This window comes from Geotrypetes seraphini, chromosome 5 (assembly GCF_902459505.1).
Source record: "Geotrypetes seraphini chromosome 5, aGeoSer1.1, whole genome shotgun sequence".
Taxonomy (NCBI): Eukaryota; Metazoa; Chordata; class Amphibia; order Gymnophiona; family Dermophiidae; genus Geotrypetes; species Geotrypetes seraphini.
The window spans coordinates 118,640,760-118,662,226 of record NC_047088.1 but is presented as its reverse complement, the minus strand read 5'-3'; the positions used below and the strand labels follow the sequence as shown (position 1 = coordinate 118,662,226).

The window sequence follows — 21,467 nt, the reverse complement described above, 5'->3', positions numbered from 1 at the left end:
GGGGGACAGGGAGTACATCGGCTATAGTTGGTTTAGACATGGAAAAGGCCTTTGACAGCATTTCGTGGCAGTATTTATTCTGGGTTCTGCAACAATATGGAATGGTCGGCCGCTATCATGAATGGATTCGTAGTTTATATCTCCACCCGCAGGCACGTTTGCTGGTGAATGGGGGTCTTACCGCTTCTTTTCCTTTAGGTAGAGGCACTCGGCAGGGGTGTCCCCTTTCCCCGTTACTTTTTGTGCTAGCCCTCGAACCTTTGGTGGCCAGGTTGCGCACTGATCCTTCCATTAGGGGAATTCGGATAGGTGACAGGGAGAGTCGGATTAATCTCTTCGCAGATGACATCTTACTCTATCTTGATCATCCCCTCGATGATTTGGAGCGAGCGCTCGGGGTGGTTTGTACTTTCGGTAATTTCTCGGGCCTGCGGGTTAATTGTGCCAAGTCCGAACTGCTGCCTCTGGATTCAACTCACGGGGAGGCATGGCACTCCGCTCTTTCCATACCGCCTGTCAGAGGGCCGTTGCGGTATCTAGGGGTGTATTTGACACCTGACTTATCCCTCCTGTATCAGTACAATGTTCGTCGACCTCTTGAGCACATCGCGGTCCAGTGTGAACGTTGGAGGGAGTTACCGTTGGGCTTGTGGGGTAGAGTTGCCCTCACCAAAATGGTTCTCCTGCCCAAAATCTTGTACCCCTTACAGACTCTCCCCCTATGGCTCTCTGCCCGGGATGTGCGGGTTTTTCGTTCCACTATTTCTACTTTTATTTGGAGGCGCAAGAGGGCTCGTATTAGTTATGCTAAATTGATGCTGGATAGATCGCAGGGGGGCTTGAATCTCCCAGATGTTCGACATTACAATGTAGCGGCTATGTTTCGTTTCATTCATGAGGGTTGGACTGGCCATCATAGGTATGCTCCGGGGGGCTGGCTCGCTTCCTGGTGTGCGCCGCACTCCTTCTTGGCCCTTCTACATTTGCCGCCTTCGGCGGTTCCCGGGGGTTCCTCGACACTGGCTCTCCTCCAGCCGATTCGGTTGGCATGGAGATGGTGGAGGCGACAGCAGCGGAAAACACCTGCTGCGTCGATACTCCTGCCTTTGTGTGGTAACCTTGCTTTTGTTCCGGGGATGGGTCCTTCTCGCCTCAGGGTGTGGGAGGAGCGGGGGTGTCGGACCTTGAGGGATGTTTGGGATGGAGGAGACGGGGTAGTATTTCCTTCTTATGCTCAACTTCAGAAGAGATGGAATCTGCCCCACACTCATTTTTGGGTGTACCTTCAGATACGCCACTATTATACTACGCTAACTCAGAAGTGGGGGGATGCTTGGCTCTGTGGTCCCTTGGATGCATTATTCTTTCTGGTTCCGCCGGCTCAGAACAGACTGTCGACATGGGGTCGGCTGTTGCGGGCACAATTGTCTGTGGGCGCCCTTGATGATGGCTGTATGGCGGAGGGAACTGAGCTTCCTGGGGGATCGGAGCGCGTTTCTTGCATTGTTTGGTCCTCTTGGAACCATGGGGGGCTCGTCCGATCTTCGGGAAATGCAGTTTAAGATATTACATAGGGCATATATTTCGCGGAAGCATGGGGCTCGTATGGGCCTTTGGGAGGGGGATGTCGGCATCAGGTGTTGCCGTGCTGCTGGGACTTTGACCCATCATTTTTTGGAATGCCCGTCCACCGATTTGTGGCTGCAGGCTATCCCTTTTCTGGAGCGCATAGTGCACCGTCCTGTCCCACGTGATTATGGCATGCTCTTGTTGGGCGACTTGAGAGTTTTGGAGGAGGCTGGTTTTTCGACTCCTCAGCAGAAATTTCTTTATTTAGCCTTCCTTTTGGTGAAAAAGCTTCTCTTGCAATATTGGGTGTCTGATCAGGTGGCCTCTTTTACTCATTGGCTTCATCGGATGGCCCAGGTAGCACAATTTGAAATTCACCTTTCTCCACGGGGGGGGGGGGGGGGGGACGCATTGACCAGCGCTGCTATGTGGGGCTATGGAAGGCGGCTTTGTCGCTGTGTCCCGGGGATATGGGGGCACAGCTGGATACCCGTTCTTGATTCTACAGTTCTTTTTCTTTCTTAATCTCTGTATCTCGTTCCTCCTTCTGGGGGGCATGATGGTGGATGTGTGGGGGAGTGTGTGGTTGTGGAGTGATTGTTGCATTTTGTATGGAGTGTTGGAGGGGTGTGTGCATTTGGTATGGCTGGGGGGTTGCTTCTGTTCTTTCTTTGAATAATTAAAACTTTGCAGATTGTGACTGACTGGCTCAGAGCTTGGCCGCTTTTACTTTCTTTTTCTGAGTTTACCAGATCGTGTATTGTTGGAATTTGTATTCCCTCTATTTGGACCTGCTGTATTTGTACTGCTGGGTATCTGTGTCATCTATGTTGCAACTGCTTCTAATAAACATTATTTCAAAAAAAAAAAAAAATCCTCCTCTTGGTTGTGAATATCGTAGTGAGACCAGAATTCTATGGGGTTGATCTTGCCTCTGCTGGTGTGGAATTGTGTGGGTTTGTTCTTAACTTTCATTGTGGCAGAGGTTGTTTTCCATTGCCATTCAAATTCGAAATTACATATTTTGTGATCAGACCATAGAGAATCAGACCAGGTTTCTGATATCCATCGAATAGTGGGATTTATTGAGTTTATTGAGGACAGCGATACCAGGTCCAGTTGCTGGCCTTTTTTGTGAGTTGTTACCGGGGGTGGGTTAGGGAAGTCTAGTGAAGCTAGAAAGGACCAAAATTCTGTAGTGTCTGGATGATCTGATAGCTCTAGGTGTAAGTTTATATCTCCGCATAAGAGGTTATAAGGCCCTGTTAGAGAATTGGTTAAGAGGAACTCATGGAATTCTTCTTTGGCTGAGGACCATTTTTTTTTGGGGGGGGGGGGATGTAGGCTAGAGTGATTATTAGGGAGGCTGCTAGAAGTTCTAAATGTAGCTTTAGAGATAAGATTTTCAAGTTGGAGGAGGAATTACAGCTTAGAATGGAGCAGTTTAAGTTGTTTTTAAAGATTATCGCCAGTCCTCCACTCCTGCCTCTTTCTCTTGCTAAGGATAGGATTTTGAAGTTAGGGGGGAGGCATTCTTGGATGATAATGTCATCATCCGAAAGTAGCCAAGTCTCTATTAGTAGGATGAAGTCAGGATTGTTGTCAGTTAGCCAGTCATAAATTAGTTGGGATTTGTTCCTCATAGTTCTTATATTTAGGTAGGATCCTCTGAGGTTAGGGTAGCATAATGGGACTTTGGAGAAGGGGTGGGAAGAAGCTAAGTTTTTTAGTGCTCGGTCTTTTTTGATGTATGGTATGGGAGGTCTTCAGAATGTTGTCAGGACTTGGGATCTCTGAAGGGCTAGAATCTGTGTAATCATGGGCTAATGGGGGTTTGGGTTTGAAGCTACGTACTGTCGAATAGTAGGTGGGGAGTGGGAGTAGGTAAGGGAGGGCGGTTGTCTTGCTTCTTAAACCGATTAGGTATAAGGCGAGAAGTAGTATTCTCAGGCTATGGTGAAGGAGCGCCATATTGTTGAGATAATCGGAATATACAATTGTACAGTAGCCAGCTAGAGGGTTACTTATGAGTTATAGAAAACCAAGCTAAACTCTACAGAATACACAGGTTATACAATACACAGGTTATACAATTGTACAGTGGTCAGATAGCAAGTTATCTGCTGTAAAGGGGGTTCTTTAAGACTCTTTACCGGAGTCAGAAGTACAATTATACATTTATACGTTAAACATACCGCAAATTGGTTGCTTTGGCGAAGTTAGAGTCTTGTGGGTGCAGCAAATCCGTTGTTTCACAAGGGTGTTTCACAAAGGCGCTCACTAAGGCGCATGTGCCTTTGTCGTGCGCCTTTGTCGGCGCGCCGAATGGCTGCACACCGTTGGCACTGTGGCTGTTTTAAAGTGTTCCCCTGCCGGATCGGGGGAGGGGCGGATCTGTGCTCTCACTCTCTGCTGGGCTCCCGATTTCTCCTGTTGCCTGCTGGTATCGGTGCAGGGTGCAGAATTCTAATTCCTCTCAAATGCTCTAAGTTTCTGTTCTTAAATATTATACAGAGCTAAATTTTAAAAAGTTAATAGTGAAGTCCCCAAATTAACATTTATATTTAGTATAAAATATATTATCCTTCTATTTTATATATTTTTATTGGTGGAGAATTCTTGTAACATATTTTTATTGGTGGAGAATTTAGGCCAAGCTTAATAGTGCACAAGATAATATTGTTTTCTTAAGAGTTAAATTAAATAAAAGTGTATTGTACTGCTTTATAGGAAAATAGGAAAGTACTGAAATTGTACTGTGCTGTTTGAATATCTTGTTTCAAAAAAAAATTCCTATAGGTTCCATGTCAAAACAGTCACCACAAATCTCTCCCTGGTAACTAAAACCTAATCTATTATTGCTATAACTTTTTATTTCTATGTTCTGGTTAGTATCTATTTTATATCTATTTTCTGGTGAACATACATTATTGTATAGGAACTGGTGCTTGGCTACTTAAATCTAACAAAACTATATTTCTGCCTGAACTTCCACTATGTTAAAGGTTTGTACCAACTTTGCATTCAGGCATAGTTTTGCAGGCAGTTTTTATGTGAATGTCTCTGCATTCAATGCTCATAAAAGTTATGCCCTCCCAGATATCCTTCTAAGTCTCCCCTCTTCATAAAGGAGTGCATTTCTGATACACCAAGACTTTCCTGTCTTTTCCCCCTATACCAATGAGTGGATTAGTGAAATTCAGTGCATAAGAATGTTCTGTCGTAAAAAGAGAACCATCCACTTTATTTTGGCAGTATGTGGCGTGGGATAGGGTGCCAAAGCCCCCCCCCCCCACACACACACACACAAAGTCCAGTCGAGTGGTTCACTGGAGTGGTTAAGCAAGCATCACCCACACTAATAAACTGCAAACTTTGGTTTCAAAAACAAAAGGTTTCTTTTATTTTTCTTCTGACTCTTGTATTCAAGGTAAATCAAATGGCATAAACATGTCATATTGTTGAAAGCAACTCATAAGACTAACTGAAAATGATGCCACAGAATGTATCCTGAAGATCAAAACAGTTTGCAGGGTGCTTCTCTTACACAGTGCTGAGTACCTGCAATTGCATCAGCTGTTTAATCAGCACACTGACTAATGCCACTTGTTGCATTGCAAGAATCCACTATAGCATTTATAACTTTGATACAGTATAGTGCTTTACCAGTTCTGGATGTTACCAGCTTCCTTGGGTTTTTCCCTTTAGGTCAGGGGTGTGAAACTCAATCATAGAAGGGGCCGAAATCTGAAAAAACGGCTAAGCCGCGGGCCAAATTTTTTATTAAGATAATTAGGGATCCTTTAATTAAGGTACGCTAACCAATTTAGCGTGCGCTAAATGCGTACCTTAATAAAAGGACCCCTAAGTGACTAAGACTTAGTCTTAGTAAAAGTATAGGGTTACAACGACTCCAACCCCACACCGGCTCTGTGGTGTAAACAAAATAAATATTGTAATTACAAAATAGAAAATAAAATTATTTTTTCTACCTTTTCTTGGTCCCAGGCTCTGGTTGTTTTCTGATAACTCACTTGCCAGGATCTCCTGCCCATTTGTCATTTTCTTCTTTCTCCGTGCTAACCATCCTTTAATTGTAGCAGGAGACTTTAATATTCCATATGACTATGGGCTCCTTTTACTAAGGTGTGCTAGCATTTATAGCACGCGCTGCATTGCCGCGTGCGCTAACCCCACGCTATGCGCCAAGAACTAACGCCAGCTAAATGCTGGCATTAGTGTCTAGTGCATGCGGCAATGCAGCTTAGTAAAAGGAGCCCTATGTCAAAGATAGACAATCTAAAAGTATGCCCTCTCAACAGAAGTCCACATCTCCCTGGTATAACAGCTAATTTTGACTGACCCTTTGAGAATACAGCACCTGGATGCTCGGGAATATACTTATCACTCAATTCCACACCATTGTTTATCTCATTTAGATTATATTTTTATCTCTAATTCTTTATTGCATTCTGTAACCTCGTCCAATATCTTTCTGATACTCATCTCGGATCATGCAATAGTTTCTCTCTCCCTTACGTGGCAAATATCTAGCTCTCCCAGATCTCCATTTTGGAGATTACAATCAGCTCTTCTAGAAGAAGATAACATTTCCCATATTAAGAAATTCATTTAAGAATTCTTTACCACTAATTACAATCCCAATATAAATCCATCAACCCTAAGGGAATTCTTCAAAGTGACACTACGGGGTGAATTTATCTCCATGTCATCATTTAAAACTAAAACAGATAAGTCCGCCATGCTGGAATTGGAAAATTCCATTAAACTAGAAGAAGCTAGATACATTGCCACAAATGATATCCTTGTCTATAATAAACTTTGCCAATTGAAATATGAATAAACCAATACAGTCTCAATACAAGCAGGACAAGAGATATTTATTACCAAATCTAGATTCTATGCGGAAAGCAATAAATCCAGTAAAATGTTAGCCAATTACCTTAAAAGGAAAAAAGAAAAACTACATATCACTGCCATAAAGAACAAGCATAATGTCACTGTTACTGCCTTCTCGGACATTTTAAAAACATTCTTTGAGTTTTACTCTGAACTATATCAATCAGAATCGACTTCAGACGATTTCCATATCCAGAATTTTCTCAATAACTTAGTGGGCCCTAAATGGAATTTTTCTGATACTGAATTTTTAGAAAATGACATTTCTGAGGAAGAACTAGTCACAGCTATAAAATAAATAAGAACATAAGAATTGCCATGCAGTGGCCGTTAGGTCAAAGACCAGTGCCCTAACTGAGACTAGCCTTACCTGTGTACGTTCTGGTTCAGCAGGAACTTGTCTAACTTTGTCTTGAATCCCTGGACAGTGTTTTCCCCTATAACAGCCTCCGGAAGAGTGTTCCAGTTTTCTATCACTCTCTGGGTGAAGAAGAACTTCCTTACGTTTGTACGAAATCTATCCCCTTTTAACTCTAGAGAGTGCCTTCTCGTTCTCCCTACCTTGGAGAGGGTGTACAACCTGTCTTTATCTATTAAGTCTATTCCCTTCATTATCTGAATGTTTCGATCATGTCCCCTCTCAGTCTCCTCTTTTCAAGGGAGAAGAGGCCCAGTTTCTTTAATCTCTCACTGTACGGCATCTCCTCCAGCCCCATAACCATCTTAGTCGCTCTTCTCTGGACCCTTTTGAGTAGTACCGTGTCCTTCTTCATGTACGGCGACCAGTGCTGGACACAGTATTCCAGGTGAGGGCGCACCATGGCCTGGTACAGTGGCATGATAACCTTCTCCGATCTGTTCCTGATCCCCTTCTTAATCATTCTTAGCATTCTATTGGCCTTTTTGCTGCCGCCACACATTGTGTGGACGGCCTCATTGACCTATCGACCAGTACTCCCAAGTCTCTTTCCTGGGGGGTCTCTCCAAGTACTGCATCGGACATCTTGTATTTGTGTATAAGAATTTTGTTACCGACATGCATCACCTTACACTTACGTTAAATCTCATTTGCCATATCGCGGCCCATTTCTTGAGCATGTTTATGTAATGTTGCAGGTCTTCACAATCCTCCTGCATCTTCACTACTTTGAATAACTTCATATCGTCTGCAAATTTAATCACCTCACTCATACCAATTTCCAGGTCATTTATAAATATGTTGAAGAGCACGGGTCCAAGCACCAAACCCTGCGGCACTCTACTCATGATGCCTTTACAGTCTGAGCATTGTCCATTTACCCCCACTTTCTGTTCTCTTTCCACCAGCCAGTTTTTAATCCACGTGGGTATTTCACCCTCAATTCCATGGCTCTCAATTTTTCAAAGTAGTCATTCATGTAGAACCTTGTCGAACGCCTTCTGAAAATCCAGCTATACAATGTTGACCGGGAGCGATCACGTGATGAACTGAGCGCGGGCAGACGATGGCTGCCTGAGCTCCCGGGCCCCGAGTCCCGAATCGCCCCGTTACCGATCTCCAGGGGCACAGCGGAGGACGGCGAGTTGTTGCGTGCGGTGTGGGGTGCGCATGGACAGATTCTTGTCCTCCCCCGCGTCGCCGATGGCCACTCGCACAACCAAGAAAGACCGCGATCGCCCGCAGCCTAGCACGGACAAAATGGCGCCGGCCCCATCTTCGGCGATACACCAAATAGCGCCAGAGGCGCTGGCGGCCTTAACAACGGCGGTAACGGCGGCAATGCAACCCGGTATGGATCGGCTCTCTGACCAACTTTCCAAATTAGAGAACTTATTGACCGAGACTACCCGCAAAACAACTGTTTTAGATGCCTGGGTCTCTGGCTTGGAAGATACACAGAGCACCCAGGAAACTACCTTACAGGAGCTGCAGGCACTTACTAAAAAGCAAGCTGAGAGACAGGAGGATTTGGAAAATCGCTCACGCAGGTCCAATTTGCGTTTTTTAGGCATCCCGGAAACTGTAACGGGACCTCAACTGCTACAGGTCCTGGAGGTATGGCTGACCAATACTTTTTCTTTATGGGAGAGCCTGGGCCCGATACGTTTGGAATGGGCGCATCGACAAGGCAGGGAGCAGGCCCGGGAGGCGCGGCCTCGCATGGTCATAGCAAAAGTCTTGAACTATAATCACAAAGTTGAAATACTGCGCAAATATAAACAACTTCGTGAGGACCTTAAGTTTGAAGATTCTGAGGTGCGCATTTTTCAAGACTACTCCGTGGCCCTGACCGAGCGCAGGAAACTATTTTACCCGCTTTGTTCCTCCTTGGCTGAAAAGAAAATCCGTTTTCTCTTCTTATACCCAGCCACCTTACGTATCAGGGTAAGACAATGGCAAGTCTTTGATTCAGCTGTGGAGGCAGCCACTTTTATGAACACCCAAGTGCTCTCCCAGGTGGACCTTACATGACTGAATACTCACTTCATGGAAGCACTCACCGCATTCTGATGGTTGCACTTTGGTTTGGAGGTTTCCGGGATTCTTAGATTCCCAACTGATGGGGGATCGGGACTCTTTCTTACTCATGTTCCTACTTGTTGATATGGATTGGGTTTGTTCAGAATTGCATTCAAGATGACACAGTTACTGGGATTATGCACTTAATTTTGCTGTCCACTATAAGTTTTTGTTACTGGGCTTCTTACGGGCCTAATGTTTTTGATCTGTGGGGGACTCGGGGCCTGGAGTGGCATTAGTTTGTGATCTCGCACACCTATAGGACCGCCTTGGGGTGGACCTTTAGTTGTGACTGCATACTGATGCGAGAGGGGGGTCGACAGGGGGGAGTGGGTGGGGTGAGTGGGGGGTATGGGGGGGAGTCCTTTTCTATGTTGGAGGTATGTAAGACAATTTTGGATGCAGGAGAGTCAGAGTTATGAAGCGGACAGGCATGTGGCTTTGCAGATACTTCGGCAGGTCCTGAGTATCGCATGGCTACCCTGGGTGAGGCTGAGAACCTGGGGTGGTTTGTTTCTACACACTGTTACCTTTTTTTTTGCAAATATTTACCATTTCCATTGGTCATAGCTAATACTCTGCGCATAGTGTCATGGAATGTTTCTGGCATTACATCCCCTATTAAACGAACTTTAACACAGCTCAAAAGACAACGTAGATATCGCCTGACGGACATGGAACATCAGAAATTGAGGAGGTCCTGGGTGGCTGCAGTCTTTGCAGCCTCTTCCACTCAAAAACGGGTAGGGGTAGCGATATTAATTCGCAAGACTTTACCCTATACTGCCAGAGTGATTGCAACTGATCTACAGGGCAGATATGTACTGTTACATTTGACGGTAGGAACATATTCCTTCTTTCTTTTGAATGTGTATGCTCCTAACAAATATGATCATTCTTTCTTTGAGGGCATTGCAGCATTGTTATTAGAGCGTGTTGAGGAACCAGTCTACGTAGCCGGAGATTTCAATCAAGTCTTAGACCCGAACTGTGACCGTTCTACGCCAGGACCGAACACCTGAGTGTCCCACACTAGGGGTATTCCTTATCTCTGTGCCACTTTAGACCTAGTTGACCCCTGGAGACTTTTACACACCACAGAAAGGGATTACACCCATCGCTCCAGGGCACACAACACCCAATCTAGAATAGACTATATCCTTACCACGAGTAAGGCCTTTCTGAATGTAGATGCAGCAATGATAGGCCCGGCCGTGATCTCGGATCATGCGTTGATTTGGATCGATGTGAATGTGGGTTTTAGTATGCGGGGTCCAGTACGCTGGCGTTTTCCTAGCTATTTATTTTCTGATGACCATTTCAAAAATTATTTAACATCTAAGTGGGAAGACTTTCTTGAATTTAATGGTAAGCATTGCGACAATCCGACGTTGTTTTGGAGCACCGCTAAGGTAGTGCTTAGAGGAGATTGTATAGCTTATGTCATAGCTCGGAACCGTCGTTTGTCTCGGGGTATCCTTAAACTGGAAAAGGAATTAGCATCAGCCAAACGCCATTATACACAATACCCGATACGAACTAATAGGGAACGCTTAATATCGGTGGAATTGACCCTTAATTCTTATATACACGAGCGTACAGTCAAAATGCTTCTATATCAAAAATATCGTTACCACCGTTACGGTAATCGGGCTGGGAAATTGTTGGCACGGCTGACTGCACAGGCCAGGGGACATCGATACGTGTTGGAATTGAGGGACGATAAGGGACGTCTGCAACATTCTACTGCTCACATTGCCCAAACTTTTCAATCTCACTTTCAGAAGATTTATGGTCGCCAGGACTCGGGAGCGGTATCCCTGATTAGGGATTATATAGCAGATTCCGGTTTATTGCCGCTCTCTGACCCAGATATAGAATATCTTAATACACCATTACCCCTAAAGAATTGCAAAATGCAATCCAACGCCAAAGGAATTTTTCTGCTCCAGGGCCGGATGGCTTCACGGCAGAATTCTATAAGATTTTATCAGTTCAACTTGGTCCCTTTTTGCGGGACTACTATTCTCAGACCATACAAGATGAACACTTTCCCACTGAAGCAAATGAGGCCTTAATCACTCTGATATTGAAACCAGGAAAAGAGAGCGCTGCTCCCGAGTCCTATCGTCCCATTTCTCTTTTAAATGTGGACATTAAAATTCTCTCTAAAATATTAGCTGATAGACTAGCTACTCTTCTCCCGAATATTATTGCACCGGCACAGGTAGGTTTTGTGAAAGGCAGACAGGCGGTACATAATGTTCAAAAGGCCCTATTATCACTGGCCCATACACAATCTCATAATACACCGATGTTGCTGCTTAGTTTAGACGCAGCCCAAGCTTTCGATCAAGTCAATTGGAATTATTTATTTGAGGTGTTGGAATATATGGGAATGACAGGTTGGTACACCAGAGCGATACGCACGTTGTACTCGACACCGAGGGCAACATTGCTTGTTAATGAGATCATTACAGCCCCTATTGTAATTGAAAGAGGTACCCGACAGGGGTGCCCTTTGTCTCCCCTCCTATTTTTGTTATTCTTGGAGCCATTTCTGCGGACAGTGTCTCTGGACCCCGACATAGTGGGAGTGGACTTTGGGGACTGCACTATCAAAGTGTTAGCTTTTGCAGACGATTTATTATTTACACTGACTAACCCCACTCATTCCATTGCTCATCTGCTGCAGGCACTACGGGAATTTAGATTCTACTCGGGCTTTACTTTGAATTATCAGAAATCTATAGCTCTAGCTAGTCCGGCGGCTCTACAGCAGACATGGGTGGGAGAGTTTCCTTTTGCATGGGCGACAACATCGATTCGCTATTTGGGAATTTGGATTCCCAGAGACCTCAAGACTCTTTACGACAGTAATATTAATTCCCTAATGCAAGACACCTTACAACATCTCCAAAATTGGTCCTCTTTCCCACTCTCAGTAGCGGGGTGGGTGGCTCTTTTTAATATGGTACTCTTTCCCAAATGGTTATATCGCTTTCAAGTGTTACCAATACTCCTCTTCTATACTCATAATGCACGTTTAATTAAAGGTTTACAATGTTTCATTTGGGGTGGTAAACGACCCCGTATGCAATTTCTTAGAATGTGTTTACCTAGGGAACGAGGGGGTTATGGTTTATTAAATGTCCGTTGGTACGCGATGGCATGCCAGATGAGACATATTAATGATTGATTTAGGGGGACATCAGATTTCACTGCTACTCCTTTGGAATTATCTTTGTTGGCTCCGTACCATGTAAGCTATTTCCTGCATGTGGCGGACCCACAGATACGTCCTTTGGTGTCTCCCTACCCGATATTTGCGCCAGCACGGCGAACCTGGAAGTGGGTATGTAAAACTGCAAAGTTGTCTTCTGGGGTTTCCTTATATTTACCCATCCAGGGCAATGGAGCTTTTCAGCCTGGACTGCAAAATACATCCTTCCAGAGGTGGGGTAAGCTGGGATTACAATATCTTTTCCACCTGTTTCTGGAGGAGGGGAGAATAGCCACCTTTGCGGAATTACGTCAGACATTTGATTTACAGCCAACTGACTTTTTTGCTTATTATCAGATCCGACATTATGCTCAGTCTCTACCTGGGGAACACCTAACTGAAGATACCCGGGAGGCCCTCTCGGAACTTTTCAGTCTTTCTGCACAACAGAGGGTTCCTCTTCGTTTTCACATTGTGGGAGTCCGGGACTGTCAATCGGGCACTAATTTGGCCATCTTAGCGACAGCATGGGCAGAGGACTTGCAATGCACTTTAACAGACCAGCAGTTGCAGCGGGTTTTGAAACATATTCAGAAGGTCTCTCCCAACATTACTCATTGGGAAATGCAATTGAAGATAGTCTTGCGACTCTACATCCCGCCGGAATGAGCAGCTCGGATGGGGATTACTGCATCTCATTCCTGCCCGAAATGTGATCAGGCTCACGCTTCTTTAGGCCATATGCTCTGGACTTACCCTAAAATTCTACAGTTTTGGAGATATTTGGGACATTACATTACAATGCTATGGGGGAGGCGATGGCTTCCACAACCAAGAGCACTATACAATATCGCCACTTCCAAACCTAAGGGCATGTCGGCTTTCGTCACGAGAGCGCTTTTGATGGGGAAAAAAGCAATACTTACTAACTGGTTGTCCCGCGATCCCCCATCATATGCACAGTGGCGATCCCTGATGATAATTCATGCTACATTGGAACGAAGACTGGTGGGAGACTTGGATCGTGGACTTGGTCGTAGATTCTGTCAGACCTGGGAGTGTTTCTGGCAGGATCTTACTCCACATGCCCGTTGCAGATTATTAAACCTCTAAGTTTGCCTCTTGCTCTCAATTTTTGTTGTGGTACTGGACTCCTGGGGTGGGAAGGGATAGTGGGGGGGGGGGGAAGGTCGATAGTTGTTCTGTTTTAATAACAAAAGCCTATGTTGTTTGTACTTGTGTGCTTTACTGTTCATAACATAAGAAATGCCTCCACCGAATCAGACCATTGGTCCATCCAGTTCGGTGACCCGCACACGCGGAGGCCAATCCAGGTGTTCCCTGTTTACGTCCTAGGTGTTCCCTGATGAAGACCCTGTTTTCCCGTATCCCTCAATGTGATTTGCAAGCAGGTGTGCGTCCAACTTGCACTTGAATCCCATAATGGAGATTTCCGTCACCACCTCCTCCGGGAGAGCATTCCAAGCGTCCACCACTCGCTGTGTAAAACAGAACTTTCTGACATTAGTCCTGGGCTTGTCGCCCCTCAATTTTAGTTTATGGCCTCTCGTCCGAGTCACATTTGACAACGTCAATAATGATGCTTCTTGTTCTATTATGTCAAAACCTTTTAGCATTTTGAAAGTCTCTATCATATCCCCTCACAGCCTTCTCTTCTCGAGGGTGAACAATCCTAGTTTTATGAGGCGTTCTTTGTAGCTCAAATTTTCAATACCTTTTACTAGCTTCGTGGCTCGCCTCTGCACCCTCTCCAGCAGAGTTATATCCTTCTTTAGGTAAGGAGACCAGTGTTGGACACAGTACTCCAGGTGTGGTCTGACCATTGCTCTGTAAAGAGGCATGATGACCTCTGCCGATCTACTTGTAATACCCTTTTTTATCATGCCCAACATCCTGTTTGCTTTCTTTGCTGCCGCTGCGCATTGTGCCGATGGCTTCAGGGTCCTGTCTATCAGTACCCCCAGGTCCTTTTCTTGTTTGCTTTTTCCCAATGTCACACCTAACATTATATAATCATGTTCCTTGTTTTTCGTACCCAGATGCATCACTTTGCATCACTTTGAACATACAATGTTGACTGGGTCACCCTTGTCTATCTGCCTGTTTACTCCCTCAAAGAAGTGCAGCAAGTTCATCAAGCAAGATCTTCCTTTGCTGAAGACGTGCTGGCTGGTCCTCATCAGATTGTGTCCATCAAGGTGATCAATGATGTGGGCCTATATCAGCGCCTTTACCATCTTTCCTGGTACAGAGGTCAGACTCACCAGTCTTTAGTTTCCCGGATCTCCCCTCAAACCTTTCTTGAAGATTGGCGTAACATTTGCCACTTTCCAGTCTTCCGGAATCCTTGGCTATTAATTGAAGCAATTCAGCTATAGCCCCTTTCAGTTCCTTGATTACCCTTGGATGGATGCCATCCATTCTCGGGGATTTATCATTTTTAAGCCTATCAATCTTGAAGATTGGTGTAACATTTGCCACTTTCCAGTCTTCTGGAATCCTTGGCTATTAATTGAAGCAGTTCAGCTATAGCCCCTTTCAGTTCCTTGATTACCCTCGGATGGATGCCATCCGTTCCCGGGGATTTATCATTTTTAAGCCTATCAATCTTCTAGACTGACCGTCAACCTTGTCAGTTTCCCGCCTTCGTTTCCTGTGTATAGCCTGTCGGCTTCCAGTATGTAGTGTATATCCTATTCGGTAAATACAGACACAAAAAATGTGTTCAGTTTGTCAATGATGGCTTTGTCCTCCTTTAGCACTCCCTTTATTCCATAGTCATCCAACAGCCCCACCGCTTCCTTTGAGGGTTGTTTCCCCTTAATATATTGAAAGAACGGCTTGAAGTTTTTTGCCTCCTTGGCTATTTTTTCCTCATAGTCTCTTGGCTCTTCTTACTACCTTATGGCACCTGCGTTGATCTTGTTTGTGCTTTTTCCAGTTTTCATCCGTTTTTCCATTTCTTAAACGAAGTCTTTTTGTCTCCGATCGCTTCCTTCACCGCTACAGTGAGCCACACCAGTTCTTTGTTCTTTTTCCTCTTGGATCCTTTGTTGATATGCGGTATATATAGATTTTGTGCTCTAGCGTTTTTACAGTGCTTATCCTCTTCTTAATCTTCTTCCCCTTCGTAGTTCCCTTTTTAGAAGTTCAGTGCCTTGGCCGTCATTCTGGATCGATGTTTCACCCCTGCATCCAGATCGAAGTAGATCATATTTTGATCACTTGTTCCTCTCTACTTCTACACCTTGTGCCGGTCCTTGCAGTCCATTTAGAATTAAGTCCAGAATTGCATTTTCTCTCGTATTTTCCCTGACAAGTTGTTCCAGGAAGCAATTGCCTACAGCATCTAGGAACTTGGTCTCCCTACTGCAGCTGGAGGTGCCTAGGTTCCAGTCTATCTCCGGACAATTGAAGTCACCCATGATAACTGCATTGCCTCCCTTGCTGTTGAGTTTAATCTCATCTGTCATTTCTCCATCAATTTTTTTGGACTGCCCTGGGGGTTGGTAGTAGATGCCGATCTTCATTTCCGTTCCATTTGTTCCTGGAATTTTGACCCATAGAGACTCTACCTTATTTTTTGTCTCTGGCGTGTTCTCTCCAGTAGACTCAATTCCCTCTTTGACATATAGGGCAATACCCCCACCTTTTTTACCCACTTGGTCTCTGTGGTATAGCTTGTATCCCAGCCTGCACGGACCTAACAGCCCGAGCTCCCAGCAGTGTAACTTCCCGGCGGCTCCTCTCATGATTGCCACCTTCTCCGACGCAGGAGCGGCTCGTGAGAGGAGCCGCTGCAGTGTTTCTGAAGTTGAAAAAAACTTCGGCCCGTCTCCGTGCTCGGCTGCGGTGGGCTACAGCTGCCGCAGCCTGCAGCCGCCGACAGCCGCGGCGGCCAACATCCGCCTTGCCATATTTTTTTTGTTGTTGAAAGACGCGGCGGTGGCTCCTCTCATGATCCCCAGGCGGGGATCGTGAGAGTAGCCACCGCTGCGTCTTTCAAAGAACCATAAGCCGCGCATGCGCACTTCCTATGGGTCGCTACAGCTCACGGAAAACGGACGCACGCATAGGAAGTGTGCATGCGCGGCCTAGCCTTTTATTATATTAGATGATTCTGGGATGTTTCCATACAAGAATTGATGGCAAATCATCACTGCTTTATACTGTACTCTGAAGGCAACTGGAAGCCAATGCAATTTTTGGAGATGTGGTGAAATATGATCATATTTAGACAATCCCATTATCAATCGTGCTGCTGCGTTTTGTATAACCTGCATGTACTGAAATTATGGCAAATCCAGTGCAATTTGTAACCTGTTAACTGTATACCATGGGCTAGATTCACTAAGCAAACTGATCGTGTACTGATCAGTTTGAAAGCCCTTTCCAACCCGATTTCCCTCTGACCAGATTCACTAACCAGTGTAGCGATCTGATTCCGATTTTCCCATACAGATTAGTAAAACCCTATGCAAAATAGCCAAGCGATTGATTCACTAACAATTGCTTGGCTATTTTGAGTCGGGTTTTACTACTGACAAACCCGACTGCTGCTCCTTAGGACAAGGCCCCATGTACCTGTTCAACTGTTGGGAGCAGGAGGGGTGCCCGGTCCCTCCTACTCCTTAGGACAAGGCTCCCTCCATCTTCGGGAGCACATTTTTTTGACAGGCCTGCCTGTCTTTTTTATTTATTTTTTTTTCCATGGCACAGATGTTTTGCGTGTGTTACACAAGCAAAATATCTACCCCATAAAAAAATAAAATAAAACACAGGCAGGTCTGAGCTCTTTGGGGACAATGGGATAGAAAACAAATTTAATTAATTAAATCTCTCATATAAAGCCCTGGATGAAAAAAAAAAGCATTTAAAAAAAATATGCATGTCATTGAGCTGGTGCAAGCCCATTGAGGGATTTATTTTTAAACATAGAGGTGCATTCTCCATGCAAGATATTTCACCATCGTATGTATATTTATTCCCCCCCTCCCCCCGCCCCCGGTATTGTCTAAAGCAGGGGTGTCCAATGTCGGTCCTCGAGGGCCGCAATCCAGTCAGGTTTTCAGGATTTCCCCAATAAATATGCATGAGATCTCTATATATGCTAATAGATCTCATGCATATTCATTGGGGAAATCCTAAAAACCCGACTGGATTGCGGCCCTCGAGGACCGACATTGGACAACCCTGGTCTAAAGCATTCCCAAGTCATGCCCCCTTGAAACCTTTGTGTACTGGTGATCTCTACATATAAAAGGGGTCTTTCTGAAATTGCCATATATATGTTTATGCAATTTACATATGTATATATTGCAATTTATATTTTGAAATGTTTTAAAATAGAAATCTGATGAGGACCAGCCAGCACGGCTTCAGCAAAGGAAGATCTTGTTTGACAAACTTACTGCACTTCTTCGAGGGAGTAAACAGTATCAGAAGCCCAGCACTACAGCTAGCCTTGTTCCAAGTAGAAAGCATACAATCATAGCCCTGAAGCTGAAGAAAGCAGATCAGTGTAGCAGCTCTCCAACTAGCATGGAACAGGACTCATATTCTGGGGAGGTTTCCCAAGAGCAGGAGCCCTGGGAGGATTCAGGACACTATGGGGATAAAAACTCCTTTAAGCCTAAGCCAGTCACTGGTAAGACATAGCCTAAGAAGTAGGCTCTAGCCCCTTTAGGCACACACCTGCTGAGACTAATTGCAGAGCAGGAGAAAGCCCAGGGAAAGCTGAAGCCTGCCCATCCCCCACATAGGCTTGTGCATGGCTCTCCCAGGGAAAGAGAGTTTGAGCAGTGCAAGCTAGAGAGAGAGAGAGCTGAACCAGGAGAGGAGTCAGACCCTGGGTTAGGTGCTCCAATGGCCAGGCAAGGAGAAGAAGCAGAAATGCTGGATTGGGAGGACTCTTTACCAGGTAATCAGCTGCCATGCCTGGGACTAGAAGAGGCAATAGAAGTTGCTCTGCCACCAGCTGTTGATCAGATGGATGTAAGTTAAAGCTGGGGTTTTTTTTGTCCATTTCTTTTTGGCTGGATTAAAGAAGTTGACACTGCTCTGTGCTGGGATAAAAGGACTGTGTTTGCTGGCTGGTTGGATTCCCAGCAGCTTAAAACGAATTTGGTATTTTTCTTTATTTCTTTTTTCTTATTTGAAGCAGTGTGGGCATTGCTCAAGGCATTGTTGAGGGTGAGGAAAGTAGATCCAAAGCCTGTCTTTGAGAGGGTGGCTACCACCTGTGGTGAACAGGCTATTTCCCCCCAGCCTGCTTGGGAACCCAGGTTCTACCCAAGCAGTGCTACAGCAAGAGCCAGTGTTTGTGCTACAGGAAGAAAAGTGTTTTGTTTTTTATGCTGACTGGAGCCCAGGAATAGACTGTGCTTGTGGGGCCTGTTGAATTGGCCCGAAGAGAAGTTTTTGTTTTGAGTTTTGGAGCTTGATTCATTGGACTGTATGAGCTTAGGAAGTTTTGAAACTCAGAAGTCAGAATAGCTTTATTTGAAAAGCCTGAAAGTTATTTTTCTGTGCTCAAATAACTGTGCACAGAGTGTTGAACCCAAAAGTACTCACTGGACTTATGTTGATTTTTGTTGTTGTTAGATGTTTTGAACATGGGCTGAGAACACAAATAAAGCCTACTTTATTTTCATCGTGGCTGGACGGTGGCCCTTATAAAGTTTGGGAATTTTTTCTTTGCCATTCTGAGCCTTACTTTCTCAGAACATTATTGTCCCAGCAGGACTTTCTCCCTTTGAGGGCACGCCAGGACTGTAAATTGCGCTCAGCCAGGGTACCTGCCTCAGGACCTAGTACTGGCTGTGCGACAACAGGCAGATAGACAAGGGTGACCCGATCGACATTGTATATTTGGATTTTCAGAAGGCATTTGACAAGGTTCTGCATGAACGACTACTTCAAAAAATTGTGAGCCATGGAATCGAGGGTGAAATACTTACGTGGATTAAAAACTGGCTGGCAGATAGGAAACAGAGAGTGAGGGGTAAATGGACAATGCTCGGACTGGAAAAGCATCACGAGTGGAGTGCCGCAGGATTCGGTGCTTGGACCCGTGCTCTTCAACATATTTATAAACGATCTGGACACTGGTACAATGAGTGAGGTGATTAAATTTGCAGACGATATGAAGTTATTCAGAGTATTGAAGACGCAGGAGGACTGTGAAGACCTGCAATGTGACATAAACACGCTCGAGAAATGTGCCGTAATATGGCAAATGAGGTTTAACGTGGATAAGTGTAAGGTGATGCATTTCAGTAACAAAAAACTTATACACGAATACAGGATGTCCGGGGCAATACTTGGAGAGACCTCCCAGGAAAGAGACTTGGGAGTTCTGATCGACAAGTCGATGAAGCCGTCTGCGCAATGTGCAGCGGTGGAGAAAAGGGCAAACAGAATGCTAGGAATGATTAAGAAGGGGATAACAAACAGATCGGAGAAGGTTATCATTCTGTACCGGGCCATGGCATGCCCTCACCTGGAATACTGTGTCCAGAAGTGGTCGCCGTACATGAAGAAGGATACGGTACTACTCGAAAGGGTCCAGAGAAGAGTGACTAAAATGGTTAAGGGGCTGGAGGAGTTGCCGTACAATGAAAGATTAGAGAAACTGGTCCTCTTCTCCCTTGAAAAGAGGAGACTGAGAGGGGACATGATCGAAACATTCAAGATAATGAAGGGAATAGACTAAGTAGATAAAGACAGGTTGTTCACTCTCTCTAAGGTAGAGAGAACGAGAAGGCACTCTCTAAAATTAAAAGGGGATAGATTCTGTACAAACGTAAGGAAGTTCTTCTTCACCCAGAGAGTGATAGAAAACTGGAACGCTCTTCCGGAGCCTGTTATAGGAGAAAACACTCTCCAGGGATTTAAGACAAAGTTAGACAAGCTCCTGCTGAACCAGAGCATACGTAGGTAAGGCTGATCTTAGTTGGGGCACCGGTCTTTGACCTAGGGGCCGCCACTTGAGTGGACTGCCGGGTACGATGGACCACTGGTCTGACCCAGCAGTGGCAATTCTTATGTTCTTATGTTATGTATTTCATGAAACACATTTTTCTAGTCATGCTTTATACCAATGTCTTACTTGCTGATTTTCATAATGCATCATTGGATGTCATTGTAGTCACTAAAATGTTGCATCAAGGTGGTCATGTCATTATGATGTTTCAAGTTTCAAGTTTAATGGTTTTTTTGATTAATCGCTTAATCATATTTCTAAGCGATGAACAATTTAAAATTACAATTAATGGGAGACAATACAATACAATACAAAACTATATATAATGACATTAGGGGTTAAAAGTTTAACTTAACAAACTCATATACACAAGGAAAGAGGGGAGGTGAAATACAAAATCAATATAGAAAAGTAGAACAAAAAAGGGAAAAGTACAAAAAGGGAAACAAATAAAAGATATAATATGATACAGTAAAAATAATTTGACCTATGGACTGTTTAGTTAATTACCAAAGGCATCTCTTAAAAAGAAATGTTTTTAAATTACTTTTGAATTTCTCTAGATTCTGCTCTTCCCTTAAATAAATTGGAAGGGCGTTCCAAATCTGAGGTGCGGTAACAGAGAAAATAAATTGCCATCTTGTATTAATAACCTTAAGAGACGGAATAGTTAGTAAATTCTGTTCGTTGGATCTCAGAGTTCTATTTGGAGAATAAGGAATTAATAATTTATATATAAATGCTGGGGTTTTATTAAGGAGAGATTTGAAAGTGAGTATGCATAGTTTGTATGTTATCCGGTGGGTAACTGGAAGCCAGTGCGCATTTTTTTAAAAGGGGTGTTACATGATCAAACTTCCTAGTTTTATTTATAAGCTTAATGGAAGCATTTTGAATGATTTGTAGACGTTTTATTTCATTCAAAGAGATTTCCTTAAAAAGAGCGTTACAGTAATCAATTTTAGAGATCACCAAGGAGTGAATAAGAATATTAAGTGATTTTGAACATAGAAATTTTGAAATTGATAGAATTTTTCGTAGTCTATAAAAGGTTGTTTTAATAATGTTACTAATGTGATCATGAAAATTCAATTTATCATCAAAGATCACCCCTAAAATTTTTATATTGCTAACTAATTGCAGGGGGACATTTTTTATAGCAATGGGAGCGACAAGGGAAGAACTGTCTTTCCAGGGGAAAAGCATCACATTAGTTTTTTTAATATTAAGTGCCAATCTGTTTGAGTCCA

General features: G+C 44.2%; 1 protein-coding gene across 7 annotated transcripts in view; it reads right to left on the bottom strand.

Moving 5' to 3' along the window:
- Positions 1 to 21,467, bottom strand: part of COL6A3 (collagen type VI alpha 3 chain) — a 1,265,605-nt gene that overhangs the window by 1,051,188 nt on the left and 192,950 nt on the right. The window lies entirely within an intron of this gene.